Consider the following 21,983-nt stretch of genomic DNA (forward strand, 5'->3'; position numbering starts at 1 on the left):
CCAGTATTTTTTTATATCAGTGATAATAAGCCAGGATCACTGAATTAGCGCAGTGCTTCTTCAAAGGACTCATAAATTTAAATGTTAGCGAGGACTTTCTGATACCTGTAGTTGTTATTCATTTATTTTCCTTACCTGCTGCTGTAAAAGTGTCTGCTTTTGGAAATGTCTCCTCTAAAACTAGAATTTACACTGCGTCGTTCAGTGAAAAAACGAAATAAGTTTTCTGCAAATGCTTTCATCCATGTAGCCTTGAAAAATGTTTCCGAATCTTAGTTTGTTGTTATTCATTGTCCCTTGATCTTTCTAGCTCCTTACTGTATCTTGTACGACAATATCTTACCTTTGTTGAAGTTTATAGTTCATTGTCGTCTTTGTGCAGGAATGCGGCACCTCAATTTTATTGCATGGCGCAGACTTCTACTCTTACGGTAAGACGTTATTGCATTTTACATAATATTATCGGCGCACAATATGAAGATCTTCGTTTCTATTTTCCCAACTGCAACACCAAATGAAAGCACAATAATGCTATGGTAAAACAAAATAACAATTTCAATAAACTGACTTTAAAATAGACCTTTTTCACCATCATTATACTGACAGATTAAGAGGAAATGCGAAACATCTCTTTTCCGTTAGTTGGTGGTGTTGTGAAAGCATATTAACACGCTGGAAACAAAAAAAAAACAAAAAAAAAAAAAAAAAAGCCCTATGGGACTTAACTTCTAAGGTCATCAGTCCCCTAGAACTTAGAACTACTTAAACCTAACTAACCTAAGGACATCACACACATCCATGCTCGAGGCAGGATTCGAACCTGCGACCGTAGCGGTCGCGTGGCTCCAGACTGTAGCGCCTAGAACCGCTCAGCCACCCCGACGATATTACATTATGCTGAAGGATGTAGAATTAGTTTTAACTTCGTTCGCAGTTAGTTACAGTCTTTAGATGGTTCTCGTTTCTTAGTATCCATATCTCGCAGTTTCAGAGCAGCAAATCTAAGTGCTCTTGCTAGCGAAGTGTAATTTAGCAGAAAATCATTTGACGAGAATTTACGTTTTCTTTGTATTATCCTTTGGAGCAGTATCTGCCTCTTACTACGTTATGGAAGTAAACGATGTTATCTAACAGCACAGGAACAGGCTCTGAAGGCCGGAAAAGATTTATTTTGCTAGACAAAGGCACGCAGAGAGCGTTTATAAGGCACCACTTTATCTTAGGGGAAGACTCTTCTCACTATCGGCGCTAAAAGGAGGAGTTTACAATGGTCTCCCCGAGATTGTTGTTCCACGCTGAGAGGACGGAGGAAATCTTTAGGACCTCCGTGGAGCCCTGAACAAGTGTCTCTCTCTCTCTCTCACTCTGTCTGTGTGTGTGTGTGTGTGTGTGTGTGTGTGTGTGTGTGTGCTGAGGTTGGTAAAATGGAATTTTGCTGTGTGATGTTTACAGACTAGAAAGCGTTCCATCCAAATGAGGAGTGGAGAAATAGCAACGACTAACGTAATGACTGTTTTAAACCTGTAACCTCGCTTACCGGATGTAAGACACGTGATGTATGCAAAAACTGCGACAAAAGACAGGGGAGAACTTGTCTTTCGCAGGTGTTATGGTTCATACTAAAAAACTCATATTTGATATGTGTCTTAAGACTTCGGTCCTTTGCTCCGTTTCATGTTCCATTCGCGATTTATTGCTGGAAAGAACGAGCCCTGGTGATCTTAGGTGTCTCAAATATTACCCTCGCCTGGTATACGTAAGAGGAAGACCTACATTGATACACCCTTTTAAGAAAGTACACTCTTGGAATTTTGAGTGTGTGCACCTCCTTGATGAAGAATGTGTTTTTGTACCATCTACCTTTGGAGATTAGATGAGTGTCTTCATCATGTCGTCGTCCTTACTTAACGAATCCGTGAAAAAACGCACTACTCTTCTTTGAAAGTGTTGGGTGGACGGGGGCCTTTCTAAAGTACCATCGTCCTGCGTAGACTACACTTCCTGACGATTCTTCCAGTGAATCTTAATTGAAACTCAACCCGGATGCCAAGCAACCCAGCGTCGACCTGGCAGCGTCCTTTACTACCTTCTGGGTCTCGTGAGCGAAGAGAGCGAACAGGCTTTCACATCATCATAACTTGTAGAATCTATGTTCATTCACAAAAAGAAGACTTTCAGTCTCCAGGAAGGATGTAATGCACGATCATAAAACGTATGTTTGAGAGCCCTTCTTACGCAGCTACAATTCCGAGCTAACGTTACACCTACTTATTGTGTTACTGCAAGTAGCGCGAGTTACCTGATTGGATGTCAGAGACGATGCGCTCCTGGTGACCCCGCAGCCACGCGGTGGCGACCACGTGGTCCCTCACCAATGAGGGCACGTGGCAACGAAGCACTGCAGTGTTGCCAACCATCACGAACTCGTCATACACTTGCGCCTCGTAGTGCCGTCTGACCATCGCTGGAACAGCCACATCCACAGCTCCACTGCAGAGCGCTTGCACAGTAGAACACATTAGTTAATATACTCGAGACTACCTTCTACAGTTCTACACACGCAACAGCAGCAATCCTGCTAAGACATTAAGAAGTACCTTCGAAAACTAGCCATCGCTTACAGGGTGCAGCAGGAAGAGTGGTCAATATTCAGCGAAATGACAAAAACGACAGCTTGAAGAAAAAAAAAAAAGTTGTTAGGCTACTATTATGTCATATAGTACCTTAAGGTATTCCAAGACAGGTGAAGTGCACATGAAGTGCTCATAGTTCTTAAGGTATGCATTTTGGAGCCCACGCTTGCTAGGCTTATTTTACTTCGAATGATCGTTTCTGTCTTATGGCTGCGTGTTGACCGCTCCTCCTGTGACACATTGTATAGTCATGGTTTGGGTCTGCAATGAAAATAAGGGGTTCACCCTTTATTTAAAAACGTTTTTAGTAAACTAGAATTTAAGGCTTTTCTTAAAAATTTCACATGAAGAAGGGTTGTAAGACAGTAAGAACTGCAAAAGTGGTTCAAATGGCTCTGAGCACTATGGGACTTAACATATGAGGTCATCAGTCCCCTAGATCTTAGAACTACTTAAATCTAACTAACCTAAGGACATCACACACATCCATGCCCGAGGCAGGATTCGAACCTGCGACCGCAGCAGTCGCGTGGTTCCGGACTGAACCGCCTAGAACCGCTCGGCCACAACTGCCAGCAGTAAGAACTACAGCTGACAGTGACACATGATGTAAGGACAATTACAGCAATAAATGACTTATAAATTCCGAGGAAACAAAGAGTTTCTGTAATGTATAAATGCAGACTGAAGCGATGAATGAAAATTTGTATCAAGACCAGGATTCGAATCGTGGTCCTCTGCTCGCTAGGCAGATGAGCTATCCAGATTCCTATTCACGTCTCAGTCCACTTGGTAGTCCCCAGCATTCAACGGAACAGGGAATCCTGCCTGAAACCCAGGTATAGGTGCTTAATGAATCGGAGCTGTATGGCTCCAGAGACTATTTCAAGTCACAAACATCTATGATATATATATATATATATATATATATATATATATATATATATATATATATATATATATATATATATATACGCAAACTGAAGTAACGAATGAATATTTACACCAAGTCTGGGATTCGAACCCAGGTCACACGCTAACTAGGCAGATCTGCTAACAACTACGCTACCCCAGCACAGTGACTTTGCGCAATTTAGACAATCCTGTCATGTCTCGCTCTTTTGTTCAAATTCCCATCCATGCCTCAGTCGGTTTGGTATTCGTCCATTCGAGTTTGTGTGGGGAATACCAAGTGGGTGGAGGTTAGTGTATCCCCTTAGCGAGCAGGAGACCCAGGTTCGAACTTCGGCCTTGGTACAGATTTTCGTTCATCGCTTCAGTCTGCATATATACATCATAGATATTTGAGACTTGAAAAGGTCACTGTAACCATGTAGTTAGCTTCATATATTTTAAAGATGTTTTAGATCAGCACTACTGATGTACTCGAGAGGAAGAGTATCATTTCTCTGAAAACGTTGTTTTACTTGGTACAATGTAGAGGGGCCCATCTATTTGTTCTATTATTAAGGCTAAATAATCATTTCTATCATCTCCTGTTGCCAGTTTAACTACTGTGGTGGATTTTATTCATGTATACGACATATTCATTATTTTGTCGATACGATTGACCTTTCGTGAAGGAAAATGATGAGCTATGAACTTGTTTCCTTATTTACGATAATGATCGAAGCAGATTGTTCATTCTGTAAATTCTGACTTCTTGTGCTCTCTGTGGCAGGGCTGGAATGTGAAAGGCTTAGTACCACCACTGCTATCACCATTAAAATGCTACTAAAACAATGTCGTGTCTAAGGGGCGTTCTCCAACACTGGAGGAAAACTTCATATTACTGTCTTGTGTGATGTTTTTTGGTATTGTTTCCTCGTGGTGCGCCGTGGAGCTTGAAGTTATATATGCTGCAAATAGGATGATGGGTTTCCATTTCTCTGGCCAACACCAGGATTGACTTTAAAGGCACTGGCGATCTTTTGCGTCTGGAGACACCAGGAAGATTCACAGCATGCCTCAATGGCAGCACGGGCACTACCACTGGCAACAAAACCATAGGCATCGCTATGTGCAGTGACTACCACTGTATAGTTATGGTATGCCAGTAGAATCTTTTGAACTGTCTTCGTATATGGAATGTACACGTGCGATGAGATCACATTTTCTCTATGGTGTTCAGCTTTGATTAATTGACTGAGGTACTTCCTAGACATTCCTCTATTACTGATGATGGTTATTCGAGACAGTGTACAGTACTCTGTCGCCAGTAACCTTTAAGTATCAGCCATAACTGTGTTGCCAGTGTGTACGTTTATTCGTAATTGTAACGATTTAATAGCAAAATGCATCTGTGTTAGACCTTCTCTGGCATGGTGGAATAAAAGGATATAGTGGTGAGATTTGGGGATGGGGCAGTCACTACTGGTGGAATAAAAGGATATAGTGGTGAGATTTGTGGATGGGGCAATCACTACTGGTGGAATAAAAGGATATAGTGGTGAGATTTGGGGATAGGGGAATCACTACCAGCTTTATGGATATAATTGAGGAGGCAGCTTTGTTTAATTGAAGCACTGCAGTAGGACTAAATAGGACGAATAGGAGAGTGGTACTCACCAGCTCTGACCTGGACACGCCGGCTGACGATGGTGCCCACTGAGTTGTGGGCAGCGCAGCGGTAGGTGGCGCTGTGCACCTCTGGCCGGTACTGGTCTGCCGAGAAGGGCGTCAGCAGCAGCGTGCCGTTGTCCAGCAGCTGCCGCAGCCCAATCACCTCAGAGGCCTCGCTGCCATCAGACAGCAGCCACGAGATCCTCTGCGAAACAACCGGCAGGGTGGCTGTTAATGGGACGGTGTGGGGTAGTACTGGTTTGCTGAGAAGGACGCCGGCAGCAGCGCGCTGTTGTCGAGCGGCTGCTGCATCCCAGGTACCTCAGAGGCCTCGCTGCCATCAGACAACAGTCACGAGATCTTCTGCAAAACAACCGGCAGTGTGGTTGTTAATGGGACGGTGTGGGCAGTACTGGTTTGCTGAGATGAACGCCGGCAGCAGCGTGCTGTTGTTGAGCGGCTGCTGCATCCCAGGTACCTCAGAGGCCTTGCTGCCATCAGACAACAGCCACGAGATCCTCTGCAAAACAACTGGCAGGATGGTTGTTAATGGGACGGTGTGGGCAGTACTGGTTTGCTGAGAAGGACGCCAGCAGCAACGTGCTGTTGTCGAGCGGCTGCTGCATCCCAGGTACCTCATAGGCCTTGCTGCCATCAGACAACAGCCACGAGATCCTCTGCAAAACAACCGGCAGGATGGTTGTTAATGGGACGGTGTGGGCAGTACTGGTTTGCTGAGAAGGACGCCGGCAGCAGCGTGCTGTTGTCGAGCGGCTGCTGCATCCCAGGTACCTCAGAGGCCTTGCTGCCATCAGACACCAGCCATGAGATTCTCTGCAAAACAACAGGGAGGGCGGTTGTTAGTGGGGCAGTGTGGGCGGTTCTGATGTGAGGGGTTGGGCACCAACACCAATTTGCTGTCATCCAGCGTTTCTGCAGCCCTGACATCTCAGTGCCCTTGCTGCTCTCTGATCATCCATGGTATCCTCTGTAAAACGACTGGTGTGGTTGTTACTAGTGAGACAACCTGGATGCCTCTGGTCTGACGAGTTGGGCACCAAAATTATTGCGCCGTTATTCAGCAGTTACTGCAACATGACACACTCAGTGGAATTGCTGCCCTTCAACTAGCTACGAGACCCTCTGTAAAACAAAAGCTAGGGTGTTCGTTAGTGAGACGGCCTGCTGGGAAAGAGCACCAGCAGCTGAGTGCTGTTGTCCAGCAGCTCAGCATGGCCACCTTGCGGATCTCACAGCCATCTGACACCGCCCGTATTCTAAACAAAAACAGATGGAGTGCTTTTTAGTGAAACAATAGTCGCCTGGATGAAGGGCGCCAGATGCAGCTTGTCACTGACTAGCAACAACGTGGCCATATTGGCCTCGCTGTCATCTAGCATCAGCCATGAAACTCTGTGATGATTGCAACATTATAATAATTATTTTTTATGCTGCACAAAATGTTGTATGTCTGACTGACTTTATATTTGTTCCGTCGCATTTGAAATGGAGAGACACTGGTGAATGTCATGTACATTTGATATGAAGTCTGGACATCGGCAGCCGCCCCAAAGACTAGGACCCAGTCATTCAGCAGTAAAACTAGGTGCCCTGAAGAAACTTAAGTCTGACTATCTGCACGAACTGACAAACGGGCAACACTTGTGGAAGTCTCTGGAGAAATATTTGTCTTCTGCTGGAGACATTGTCCTCTATGGAGTAAAATGTACTTGAAAGTAGTAACATCTGAATAGTCTGTGTACGCTGCAGCAGCTACCACCCACGTTTATCACCATGTATCTGTCCGCCGTGCAGTCAAGCTACATGTTGCATCGCTCCTGGGCTGCACTGATGCTTGCTGCCAATGTATGATTGACCTGTTCTGACCCAGTGCTTGTGCAAAAGTGTATAACTAGAGTGCGATGTATTTTTTTTTTGGGACAAAGCTTTTATACTTTAAGGAGAACACTGTTTCCTTATACCGAAGTTCTGTTTGTAACATATGAGATACTTTTCTATAAATAATAGGTGTGATAGTAGAGGTATCTACTAAGCTAGCGCATTTTGTACACTTTTCTCTAGCCAACATATAATTAATTCTGTGAAATTTGTAACAGTAGTTTTCACTCATGTTTGCGCTAAACGATCTCTGCATCCACAATGTGCTTTTGAAACATTCTACTTTCACAATTACGATGATTTTTGTAATTAAGCCTCATAAATATTTTTGAAGTGTTCCCATGTCCCAACGGGACGAATGAGATGTGTGTATCATCACGAAAAAAATTCTTAGTCTGCACCCTAAAAATTTTTTATAACACGTAATGTGTTTCATGGCATTTTGACCTGCTACATCGTGACATACATTGTATAATTACCACTGTTTATGTATTTGACGTCTTGGTTTCAATGTAATATTTTACATATATTAAGAACTTTTTATCTGTGACTTCCTACGCCAGAGGGCGGTTACTGTGCTATCACAAATTTTGTTATGTTTGTAGTCATGTTATTTGTATATTTTTCTTCTTTAATATTCCTGTAATCTGACACCATATAATTTTACCTGTTGATTTTTATTCTTACATGTTTTTAAAGTTGTCTGAAAATAACACGCCAGCGTATGTTGGCAAGATGTGCATTTCCCCCTTTCTTTTTTGCTATGAGTTTTTAAATGTACAATTGTAAATTTGAAATATTGAATTAATGATTTGCAAGTGCACTTTGGTATTTTGTGGTAATAACTTGCCAAATAAAGTATCGTCAAGACTTCACGTGACACACGCCACATAGAGGGTGTTCCAAGACCCTGTCACACAGAGGTCTGCTCTATAGGTGAATGTAAACAGCAGCTGCAGTTATTGTGATCGTTCCTTAGCTTTGGTTACTGATAATAACTTGATATCAGTGCCTATGAGTTTAATTTGTAAACCACAGGTATGTTCTTTCCAACAGTTTGTTTATACTCTGGTGTATTTGTTTTTTGTTTTTTATTCACTGATCGCTATGTGAAATTATTAACTTCCAGCACTGAAGATGATCACTATGTGATTGAAAATCGATTTTGCTATCAATAAACCATCAATATTACGGCCAACGCTGACCTTCCTTCTAATTTGAAATTTTTGATGTTCGCCCACTGTGATTTCACTTGTGAGGTTGCTAGTCTGCATGTCTATTTTTCGTCTCTGTTTCTTTCGATTTGTGAGACCCAGAAATCTTCAGTTAAACAAGAACTGGTGAGTGGCAATAATTGAAGAAAAGTAAATATGCGCAAGAGCTGTTTGTAGGCCATTTAACTGGGTGGGGACATTTTGAACACTTCAGGATTAGCCATCAAACAATTTTGTTTATCTACAGAGATAAATTCTTTTTCAACATCTTTTTAACAAACGGGTTCAAAAGGAGAACTACGTTAAGATAACAGAACGTTTGAAATATGAAGTACATTCGGATAACGGAACATTAAGTTCCATCCTTGTTCACAATATACGGGAAATACGCAATCTGATCGGAGATGTGGATAGTGAGGAAGCAAGGTGGCGTGATAATCTGTTAATCTGGTTTATCGCTTCGTCAACGAGTTGTCACGTGTTCCGTGGAAAAATTAGAACGTTTACAGAAACGTGTTTCGTAAGGAACGATGCTATGATTAACGAAGATTTGACTGATATGTGACGAGGTACGGAAGTATTGATTCTTTTCACACATTACTGAGCAGTTACTTCTCTTGTAGACAGTAAGTCTGGGTTTTTAATCCGCTTGACAATGTCTGCTATTAGAGAATAATTGTAGACTTCCATAATGAATAGTAGCATCTCGATAGGCTCCACACATTGCACCACCATCTACGTATCTCCACAGTCACAATTATGTCTACTGATATTGCTGTGGAATGCTGAATGTAAATTCTACTAAAACTTACAATTTTTAAAAAAAATTTTATGACGTGTATTACGCCTTTCAGCATAATGAGCACTAAATTATTTCACTAATTTTAACGTAACATAGCACTCTGTACTAACAATTACTCCTTGCTAATTCTCATATATTTCGATTGCCAATGGTATTGTTAATCAGGCAAAAAGTTAAGAGCAAACTGCCCTGACTGCGAAGGGCTACATTAAAAATCCGCCCCATGCCCACTTAAGTGAACCTGTCATTGAAATTTTAGTTTGTCTCTATATTTGCGTACTTCAAACTGAATAGCTCTTTTATGAGACAGTTTTCTCTTTTCTGGACAAAGCTTCAATTGAAATTACTTTCTAGTCTTTGTCGGTAGAAATTACTTCTTGTTCTCTTCATGGTTATAGACTGAATGACAGTTTTGCTAAGGGGAATACACTGAAACGCATTAATGTTAGTAAATTCTTTTCATTTTTACATTTCACGATTAATTTATGGTTCTTCTGTATGCTTTTCCGATCGGGGAGCATTGTTCCTTTGGATTGTAGACTTCAATGACTTGGAACTTACATTATTTTATAGCTCACAGAATTTCTCCGTGGTGTTCACGTTATGCAACAATGTGCTCCTCTGTTTTGCGGGTAGTACCAATGAAAGCGTACTTAGACAATAGATGTGTTACCTACGCATAATGTTTACAATATAGCTGTTAGGATGATCCAGAAAAGTGAATCACATTTTGTGAATTAGTGTCTCAGTCTGCAGTACGCTTAAGACAATGAAAAAGTAATAATGATGGCTGATGAAGAGAACGGCCATCAAATAATTCCCATTACCTTCCGTTTGTGTTGTTCCAGTTGCAGCTGGGATATCTGAATATCATTCATAGCTACACCGCAGCTCTTCAACCCAGTTACAGAAAAGAGAATAGAAGTCATTGGCTTATACTTTTCATATTAAGCCACTCTCAACACAGCTATCGCCAGTGCTACTTCAAAGAGATGCAACCTGTGCTCTTTGCTTCGGAACCAAATAAATAAACAAATCCTTCTGCTGCTAGTAAGGCTTATACGCTTATACTTGGTAACATCACAGATTATGTTTACAACTCTGTAATCTCAGAATAAAAACGGTCTTGGTTGCCAAGTTATTTACGCTGCCTAATATCGGGTAGGGCCGACGAGAGCAAGTACAAGTGCCTCAACACGACGTGGCATGGAGTCGACTAATGTTCTGAAGTAGTGCTTGAGGGAATTGACACCATGAATCCTGCAGGGCTTCATAAATCCGTAAGAGTACGAGGGTGTGGAGATCTCATTTGAACAGCACGTTGCAAGGTATCCCGGATATGATCAATAATGTTCATGCCCGGCGGGGCGGCGTGTGGCCAGCGGAAGTGTTGGAACTTAGAAGAGTGTTCCGGGAGCCACTCCGTAGCAATTCCGGACGTGTGGGTTGTCGCATTGTCTTTCTGGAATTTCCCAAATCCGTCGCAATGCACAATGGACATGAATGGATGTAGATGATTAGACAGGATGCGGAAGTACATTTCACCTGCCAGAGTCGTATCTGGACGTATAAAGGGTCCCGTATCACTCCGACTCCACACGCCCAATAGCATTACAGAGCCTCTACCTGCTTGAACAGTCCGCTGCTGCCATGCAGGGTCCATGGATTTATGAGGTCGTCTCCATACCCGTGCACGTCCATCCGCTCGATACAATTTGGAACGAGACTCGTCGACGAGGTAACACGTTTACAGTCATCAACTGTCCAAAGTCGGTGTTGACGGACCAGGCAAGGCGTAAAGCTTCGTGTCGTGCAGTCATCAAGGGCCTTCGGCTCCGAAAGCCCATATCGATGATGTTTCGTTGAATGGTTCGTACGATGGCACTTGTTGATGGATCAGCATTGAAATGTGCAGCAATTTGCGGAAGGGTTACACTTCTGTCACGCTGAACGATTCTCTTCAGTCGTCGTGGGTCCCGTTCTTGAAGGATCCTTTTCCGGCCGCAGCGATGTAAGAGATTTGATGTTTTTTTTCGGATTACTGATACTCGCGGTACACTCGTGAAATGGTCGCACGAGAAAATTCCGATTTTGTCGCTACCTCGGAGATGCTGTGCGCTATCGCTCGTGCGCCGAGTATAACACCACGTTAAAACTCACTTAAATCTTGATAACCTGCCGTTGAAGCAACAGTAACCGATTAAACTGCTTCAGACACTTGTCTTATATAGGCGTTGCCGACCGCAGCACCATATTCTGCCTGTTTACGTATCTCTGTATTTGAATACGCATTCCTATACCTGTTTCCTTGGCGCTTCAGTGTGACATGAATAACGTGTTTCATCCTCTTGGGACATCATAATATTGTGTAAAAGTAGCTGGATATGTAACCCATCCGTCATAGAGCCATATAAAATGGAAAATCGACGCAAATGTAACTGGCTATGAAATCCGTCCGTCATAAAAACATGTAAGATGTAAAGTGGACGTTAAGGGCACCAGATGACTGTGCGATAGCAACACAGTAGGCCCACGCTTACAAAACTAATGCGGTAAGAGCCGCACGCAGAACAGTGTCTGATTACATATCGAATTACTTTTGCGCCTTTTTCCATCTCTTAAGTCTTTATGACGGATGGATTACATATGTAGCTAATTTTACACTATCTGATTGTGACCCAACAGGGTGAAATGCGTTAATGATATTAAATAACTTCGGAACCAAGACTCTTTTGATTCTGATATAATTCGAATCCCGTTGCTGTAACACCCTGGCTCAATGGAACGGATTCTTTTTGACACTGTTGTTACTAACTTACTTGCTGCAGTGGTACAGAATTATTCTGGTGATATATTCCTATCATTTACATTAAATTTTCAATAATTACATTTAATCTGTAAGATCAAGTGAGTAAATTTACATTACCTAGAGATCCTACAACTAATCTTGGGTTAAAAATTACACAAAACTATGACAATGAGGGAGACACGAAGGGTACTGATTTTTGCTAGCACTGCGGTAGCGTGATCAAGCTGTAAAGAAAATAATATGTTAGGCTGCAGTTACTATCTCGCTGAATATCAGCTTTTCACTTTTGTGACAGAACTAACAAGCAACTAGACTGAATATCAGAAAACTTTTACACATTAAGTACCCATGCCATTTTCAGTACCCAGTAAGTCTGAAGGTGAAAGACATGATATTGTAGAATTACACACTTATTTATGCCTGCATTTTTCTGCTGCAGCTGACTAAGTATTTGGTTTTTATGAATAAATAGTTTTACTGAAGAAATTATGGCACTGAATAGTTTATTAACTGGGTTACTTTATGTAGCCACTCCAACTGTCTATCACATGTTCGTGTTACTTGAGTATGACTCTGGACAACAGTTAAATGCAGACAGATTCAAATTTCAAAAGGCATATTACATTACTACTTTATGGCACTGTAGGCAGGCTTGGGTTAAAGGTACCACATATATTAATAAAATGGAATGTCACAAAGCTATCATGGCAAGTTATGATTAATTTGTATTAGTTTAATGCTTCATTCATATAGCGCTCTTTTCATTAGTTCATTGAACACAACAAGTAACATAAGATAGAAGTTGATCATCAATACATTTTCTCCCATTATATAAAACAGTCTTAGAATGCTCTGATAGTTTACCAATTCGACACCTGTAGGTCCTTACTGGGGCATATTGAAAGATGTCATCAAGGGAAATTTGTAGATCATTTTTGTCTAGAAATTATTTTTCTTGATGGTTGCTCAGTAAAGAACGAGAAAGGCAAACATTTGAGGACAAAAAATCAGAAGTAGAACTATGATGATGGATGGCTTCTCAAGTAATCTTCCAGACTGCTTCATCTGTAAAATCAGTCAAGTGTGAGTGTTATCACGTAGTAGCAACACTGGCTGCAGTGTTTCTGGTCATTTTGCTTTCTACAGCCAAAAACATACCAGTCGTTAATAATATCTGCCAGATGCGATCTACTGAACCACTGGGGTGCAATTTTTAGCGCACAACACCATCTTTGGGGAACTATACGCAGGTTTTTGTCTGTTCACACTGTCCTTTGCTTGAGGAGACGTTTTTTGTAAGCGCTCAGCTCTTAAATTCCTTTTTCACGTTAATGAAGTCAGACTAATAATGAAGAAATTGCAAATAAATATAAGACAGAAGAGGTATGATTTGAAAGAATAAGAGCTTGCTGAGCGTTTCAGAGCAAGCATTACTCGACGTTTGACTGAAACAGGAGAAAGGAATAATGTAGAAAACTAATGGGTAGCTTTGAGAGCTGAAATAAGCAGCAGAGGATCACATGGATGAAATACATTGTAGCAATCCTCGGATAACTCAGGAAGTACTGAGACATCTCAAAGAATGAGACCGACGGAAAGTGCAAAACGTCTAAGCAGTAATGGCTGGAGCAAAAATTCAAGGCTGAAGAAGTGTGCATAACTGGGTGAAAGACAGATGGCGACTCTAGAAAATTAAAGAGACCTTAAAAGAAAAGAGAAGCGTCTATGTGAATACTCAGACAGCCAGTATTAAGCAAAGCAGAGAAAGTTGTCCGTTAAAGGGAATATATGGAGGATCTATATGAAGGGAACAAACTTGATTTCAGTGTTATACAAAGAACAGACGAAGCAGGTGAATATGAAATGAGACATACGTTACTGCGAGAGTAATCTGACAAAGTGCTGAACGACATAAGTAGAAACTAGCCCCGTGCAGTAGACGACATTCCTTCACAACTACCGACAGACTAGGGAGAGCCAGCCATGACAATTGTTCCACCTGCTGTGTGAGGTATATGAGACAGGCGAAATACACTCAAGCTTCACAATGAATCTAATAATTCTAGTTCTAAAGAAAGTAAGTGCTGACCAGTGTGAATACTATCGAACCATCAGTTTCATAAGTCATGGTTGCAAAATTCTGCCAAGGATTATTTACAGAAGAATGAAAAAGCTAATAAAAGCCGACATCGAGGAAGATCAGTCCAAGTTATGGAGAAACGTATAGACAAGATACACAATACTGACCCTACGATTTATCTCAGTAGACAGGCTGAAGGAATGCAAAGCCCCGTTTATAGCATTTCTAGATTTAGAGAAAGTTTCTGATCATGTTAACCGGCCTAGACTTTTTGCAGTTATGAAGGTAGAAGGGTTAATATACGTGGAGTGAAAGATTAAAATTGTACGGAGACCAAAATGCAGTTATTAAGAGTCGGACATGGAAGAAAAGCCGCAGTTGAGACTGGAGTGAGGCAGCGTTATAGCCTATTCCAGATGTTATTCAGTCGGTATACTGAACAAACTATGAAGGTAACCAAGGAGAAATTTCCAAACGAAATCAAAGTTTAGGAAGAAAAAATAAATTTTTGCGGTTTGCCGATGATATCGTAATTCTGTCGGAGACGACTTGGAAGAGCAGTTGAACAGAATGGATAATGTCTCGAAAAGAGGTTATAAGATGAACATCAATAGACATGAGACAGTGGAATGCAGTCCAAGTAAATCAGGTGATGCCGGAGAGGTCAGATTCTAATATAAAAAATTAACAGTAGCAGATAATTTTATCAGTTGGCAGCTGTATAACTGATCATGACTGAAGTAGGGAAGATATAAAATGCAGACTAGCAAAGTAAGAAAAGCATTGCTGAAAAAGAAGAATTTGTTAATATTTAATATAAATTTAAATATTAAGAACTATTTTCGGAAGATATCTGTTGGAGTGTGATCTTGTATAAAAGTGAAATGCCATCAGTAAGCGATTCAGACAAGAAGAAAATACAAAGTAGCTTTTGAAATGTATTGCTACAGAAGCATGCAGAAGAAAAGATGGGCGTATCTAACAATAAAGGAGGAGTTATTGAATCAAACGGGGAAAAAAGGAATTAGAGGCACAAATTAACAAAAAGATTGCGATCGATTGATAAGCAACAACGGCAGCGGCATCAAGTTATTGTAAATTTCGTAACTGAACGAAGTGTGCTTGACAAAAATTGAGGACTGAGACCAAGACTTGCATACAGTACACATTTGCTGTGCCGGCATTTGTGGCCGAGCGGTTCTAGGCGCTTCAGCCCGGAACCGCGCTGCTGCTACGGTCGCAGGTACGAATCCTGTCTCGGGCATGGATGTGTGTGATGTCCTTAGGTTAGTTAGGTTTAAGTAATTTTAAGTCTAGGGGACTGATGACCTCAGATGTTAAGGCCCATAGTACTCAGAGCCATTTGAACATTTGCTGTAGTTTTTCAGGGAGATCTGCCATAAAACCAGACTTCAGACTGAAGAGCACAACAATAACAACAACAGCATAGCGCTTAGACAACATTCATCAATTCAGGTATGTAGAGTCCATATTGTAACTTTATGATAAATTCTAGAATTTAAAATAACAGAAAGATGATAACAAGTAAACACATCTATAGCAAGCTATGTGCTAACACGCCCGACATAATTTCATTTTTGAACATATTTCGTACAGCACTTCAAACTATAATAACAAACAGTTTCGTGCTTACAATTAATGTGAGCGCAGATACTTGGAAAGGTTCGACGTGTGGCGACCGAGTCGTGGACGCTGGCTGGTAGTCAGTGGACAGTGTCTGCTAAATCAACAGGAAAATCTAGATCAGCAACTGATTTGGCACCTTCTCTTTTGGAGATATGTATATATCACTCGAAAATTGAAATAATTTAATTATGAGATGTCTTAAGGCTGATACCCTCAGCAGACAGATAAAATGCCGTTTAAAATATAAAGCAAGAAGTTGGCTTGAATTATCGAGTTTGCGTGTATACTACGTGAATCTTACCATAGAGTGAGTAGACACAATAACTTGCGCGGAAGACAACACTTTCTGCAGAAGCTTCCATGTCCTGCAGATCTGCCAGTGCATGCAGCGCTGGCCAGGTTTATTGCAGCGGTCGCCAGTTTTATTGCCTGCTTTAAGAAAACGACTGCGCTGGCTGGCTGGTGGCCAGGGCTTTTGTTGAAGTAGGTGGTACATCCCAGTGGCTAGTCTCTCTTTCCTCTTCACAACAAACACAAAGTAAGCGAGCCATTATCTGATTTGTGCAAACTGTACAAGAAGTACTACAACGTTGCACCTAATCCCAAACGTTCCGGCTTGCGGCCAGGTTTTATGCCATATACAGTTAGTCTGAAAGGATATTTCCGACCGTTGTTTGTGTGTGGCATGTTATAGTTTAAAGTCCCCGGGTTACATGCTGCGCCTTGGATAAGAACGAACTGGCTAAATTCAGTGCTTCCCGCCAAATATTTCTATCCTGGACGTGGCATAAGAGAACCACGATAATTAGCGAGTCATTGGAGTGTGTTATGCCGCTTTCCTTAATTTATATTTTCTGTTAGATAATATGTAACTAATCCATGACCGATATTACTGGTCTTGTCGTCTGCAAAGCTGGTGGACTGTTAGCCACAAAACTACATGATTTTTATGGCTACAAATATATTTGACTAACAAATCACAAACTGTCTCAAACAACACGAATGCTGGTTAAATCTACCAAGCTGCTCTGAACAAGAGTCGAAATAGGCCATGATTGCACCATGTCAACAAGAAAGACATTTGAATTTTTGGAATAGATAGTTTTAGTGGGTGTAACTCTGCTAAAGTCTTTTAACTTATTACAGTCACAGGGGGCAAGAGTACAAGGACCATGGATTTAATTACTGTTGTTGCTGCAATGCCTGTTAAGCAGGGTCTGCTGCTGTTCTGCCTGCTGTTCACAACGCTTTTACTGCAATGCCACTTGTTGGGGAAGAACAAGCTACTGTTCGTCTGGTTGTCATTGATATTCTAAGGCATTTGCTAATGCAAGTTGCCTATGAAGCATAGTGTGTATGAGGATTAACAAATGGACACAGGTGACTGAATGAAGTTGGGAAAATCAATAAAAAGTCTTATTATCTGAACGCACATAAAAAATATGCATTCCTCAATTCACTAATTAACAGAACAGTAAATTTGCCCCTAGAGCAACATGCAATACTCAACACTACAATACACAACACAGAAAAACAATTTCTACCCAAATATTGTACTCGAACCATACATACATAGGGTTAGAAGACTAAAAAAGAACCTACATTTAAAACAAAAATAACATATGTGCCAACATATTACATAGGCCAGGTAACGAATAAAATGAACAACTTTTACGTAAGTCAAATGTAAAATTAGCATTTCGGACGACCAATAATCTGAAAACATGAATTCGATCAGGAAAAAATGAACTTCCCAGAATTTTATAACCCAGAAGTCTTAAATACTTCTTATGAAAACTGTACGAAATTCTATATCGGACAAATGGGAGAAAACGTCTACATTAGATTCAAAGAACTTACAAGAACATGAGAAAGCAATCAGTCAACGTTCTACCTAAATTTCAAAAATGAAGCCTACAAAGCAGAACGTATTGTAAACACTACAAATTTCACACAAAATGTCTAAGAGTCGTACTGCGAATATGTTGGAAGAATCAGAGATACGATACGAAATATTTCCTGAACGAGTTACTCAACGACGAAACCGAATGGATACACAAGCCATACTCAGAAGATTTTGTTGAAACTGGCTACCACGAGAAAGGATAAATATAAGAAATCGCAAATAATACAAACATATAAAACTTGGAGGTGAAAAAGAACGGAGATGGCGCTATAGCCGTAGATCGTACGATGTCTTGAAGACAGTGTGTAATGCGCATGCCACCATCTTAAATAGCCCAAAACATTAGCAGACTAATGTTTACGATCGCGTCTTATTAATTATTTCTGTCGCGTGAAGGAAACAACAGTTTTAAATACTAAAATTTGCAGTGCTTACATGAATAACATAGTTCAAAAATAGTTCAAATGGTTCTGAGCACTATGGGACTTAACATCTGTGGTCATCAGTCCCCTAGAACTTAGAACTACTTAAACCTAACTAACCTAAGGACATCACACACATCCATGCCCGAGGCAGCATTCGAACCTGCGACCGTAGCGGTTCCGCAGTTCCAGACTGAAGCGCCTAGAACCGCACAGCCTCACCGGCCAGCCCATAACATAGTTTTAGGTGGGCAATTTAGAAAGTTTTTCAGTTCTTCAATGGGAATTTGCTCTAGTAATAGCACACATTTGGCGTCGTTAAGGTAAATGGTATTTGGAAACTTCCTGGCACGTTAAAACTGTATGCCGGACCGAGAGAAAATTAACCATTATGTATGCAACACAGCCACCTCCTATGATTCTCAAAGATAAAAATCTGTAAAAATATAGCATCCAAGGATCCGGACTGTCAAATAGCTATCAGATAATTTTTTCGACTTAAGTCTTTTAGTGCTGTGTCAAATTCTTCACGCAGTATCATATCTCCCATTTCATCTTCATCTACGTCCTCTTCCATTTACATAATATTGTCCTCAAATACATGCTCTCGTAAAAACCTTCTATATACACCTTCCACCCTTCTGCTCTCCTTTCTTTCCTTAGAACTGGTTTTCCATCTGAGCTCTAGATATTCATACAAGTGGTTCCCTTTTCTCCGAAGGTCTCTGTAATTTTTCTATTGGCAGTATCTATCTGACCCTAGTGATATATGCCTCTACATCCTTACATTTGTCCTCTTGCCATCACTGCTTAGCCATTTTGCACTTCCTGTCGATCTCATTTTTGAGATGTTTTTATTCCTTTTTGCCTACTTTAATTATTGCATTTTTATATTTTCTCCTTCCATCATTTAAGTTCAATATCTCTTCCGTTGCCTAAGGATTTCTACTAGCCCTCGTCTTTTTACCTACTTAATCCTCTGCTGCCTTCCCTACTTCATCTCTCAAAGCTACCCATTATTCTTCTACTGTACTTGTTTCCCCCGTTCTTGTCAATAGTTCCCTAATGCTCTCTGTGAAACTCTCTACAACCTCTGGTTCTTTCATTTTATCCAGGTCCCATCTCCATAAATTACTACCTTCTTGCAGTTTCTTCAGTTCTAATCTACTGTTCACAACCAATAAATTGTAGTGAGAGTCCACATCTGCCCCTGGAAATGTCTTACAATTTAAAACCTGGTTTCTAAATCACTGTGAAGTGTTGCTAGAGGAAGCCGAAATGCACGCTTTTAAGCTCACGTAGATTGGCGTGAGGTCTGGAACAGTTAAGGGAATTAATAGTAGCAAATAAAGTTCGTAGTTGATGCAATACTTAACTTTAATCCATAATTCGAGAACATCGCTCTTGACGGTACGTGTTTTATAAATTCAATATTAACTGGTAATGGCGCCTTGCTAGGTCGTAGCAAATGACATAGCTGAACCATCGCTAGCAAAGTCGGCTGTACAACTGGGACGAGTGCTAGGAAGTCTCTCTAGACCTGGCGTGTGGTGGCGCTCGGTCTGCAATCACTGACAGTGGCGACACGCGGGTCCGACGTATACTACCGGACCGCGGCCGATTTAAAGGCTACCACCTAGCAAGTGTGGTTCTGGCGGTGACACCACACACTGTCTTACCATTATATGATCTATCTGAATACTTCCAGTGTCTCGAGGACTCTTCCACGTATACTGCCTTCATTCATGATTCTTAAACCAAGTGTTAGCTATGATTATGTTATGCTCTGTACAGAATTCTACCAGACGGCTTACTCTTTCATTCTTTACCCCCATTCCATATTCACCTACTACTTTTCCTTCTCTTCCTTTTCCTACTATCGAATTTCAGTCCCCTATGACTATTAAATTTTCGTCTCCCCTCACTACCTGAATGTTTTCTTTTATCTCATCATACATTTCTTCAACATCTTCGTCACCTGCAGAGCTAGTTGGCATATAAACTTGTACTACTGTAGAAGGCGTGGGCTTCGTATCTATCTTGGCGACAGTAATGCGTTCACTATGCGGTTTGTAGTTGCTTACTTGCACTCCTATTCTTTTTTCATGATTAAACCAACTTCTGCATTACCCCCATTTGATTTTGTATTTCTGAACCTGTAGTCACCCGAAAAGTAGTCTTGTTCCTCCTGCCACCGAATTTCACTAATTCCCACTATAACCCACTTTAACCTATCCATTTCCCGTTTTAAATTTTCTAACCTACCTGGAGATACTACGCTCCGATCCGCAGAACCCCAGTTTTCTTTCTCCTGATAACGACGTCCTCCTGAGCAGTCCCCGCGCGGAGATCCGAATGGGGGACTATTTTACCTCCGGAATATTTTACCCAAGAGAACGCCATCATCATTTAACCATACAGTAAAGCTGCATGCCCTGGGGAAAAAGTTCCCGTTGCTTTCAGCAGTTCGCAGTACCAGCACAGCAAGGCCGTTTTGGTTAGTGTTACGCGCCAAGATCAGTCAATCACCCAGACTGTTGCTCCTGCAACTACTGAAAAGGCTGCTGCCCCTCTTCAGGAACTCCATGTTTGCCTGGCCTCTCAACAGATACCCCTCCGTTGTGGTTGCACCTACGGTACGGCTATCTGTATCGCTGAGGCACGCAAGCCTCCCTACCAGCTTTAAGGCGCATGGTTCATGAGGGGCGGGGGAGGAGGGGTGTGCCATATGATCATCGATTCCATGTATACGTAAGCAGAAATGTAATCTGTAAAAAAAGTTATTGATCACAGATAAGATTTAAATAAGTTTCATTATTCACATCACACACAGGTCTCATTGAAAGTGGCTTTGTAAGACGAAACAGGCTAGCATACTGTGCAGAAATGTCATGTACAAGCAAATAAATTTTATATTGCAGTTACTGGAATTGACTTCTTCTAAAATGTCGTATTTCGACGTAGTTCATGTTGTATGTCTTACTGGGAAAAAGAGGAAGTATTTATAATGGCCCAAAAGATTCGCCAGAAAACACACAATATTGTCCAGCCAAGTAAAAAAATAAAAGAGTGTTACTGTGTGAGACGAAGAGAGGAAAATACACAACGTGTGAAATTCGAGTATTGGAGCTTCTATATCTAACGGTGATCATTAAATCATTGCCGATTTACTAATGTGCTTTTGTGATAAGTTAGATTAATGATTCCTTTATATGTATGCCACGCATTTAGCGGCTTTTAGTTGTCAATTTATGAAGTCTGTAGATTCCTTATAGGTTTCAAATTTCACACATCTGTAAGTCACTGACTGACGAACCACCTCAGCTGAGCAGAGGACGTGAGATATATTAGCCTGTTGGTTGAATGGACGAAACACGGCACTATGAAGACAATTAATATTCAGGTGACGTCGACACCGCGTGACCTACACTTCTCCACTCGGCGGTGAGGCTCTGCTCACATGAATGGTGGACCTGGCTCTAATGTGAAAAGGTCACAGGGCTCATCTGTCAGCGAAGACCCTGCCAACTGGATATCACTGTGCACTCGCGTCAGGCTCCACATGTTATAACGGTAACAGATAGCTGAACATGCACAGCAAAACAACAGGTTATACAAAATCGCCCAGAGCACACGCTTGTCCTGCAAACCTTGGTCAAACACCCAAAGGGAATGAATAAGCATTTACACATCTCAAAGAATCTGATTTTTATTGATATAAAGGGCTTATTTTTAGATCGTAGCATCCTACTGTATTTCTTTACGTTCAACCGCCAGACACCACACTTGCTAGGTGTTAGCCTTTAAATCGGCCGCGGTCCGTTAGTATACGTCGGACCCGCGTGTCGCCACTATCAGTGATTGCAGAGCGAGCGCTGCCACATGGCAGGTCTAGAGAGACTTCCTAGCACTCGCCCAGTTGTACAACCGACTTTGCTAGCGATGGTTCACTGACAAAATACGCTCTCATTTGACGAGACGATAGTTTAACATAGCCTTCAGCTACGTC

This window comes from Schistocerca piceifrons, chromosome 2, assembly GCF_021461385.2.
Source record: "Schistocerca piceifrons isolate TAMUIC-IGC-003096 chromosome 2, iqSchPice1.1, whole genome shotgun sequence".
NCBI lineage: Eukaryota > Metazoa > Arthropoda > Insecta > Orthoptera > Acrididae > Schistocerca > Schistocerca piceifrons.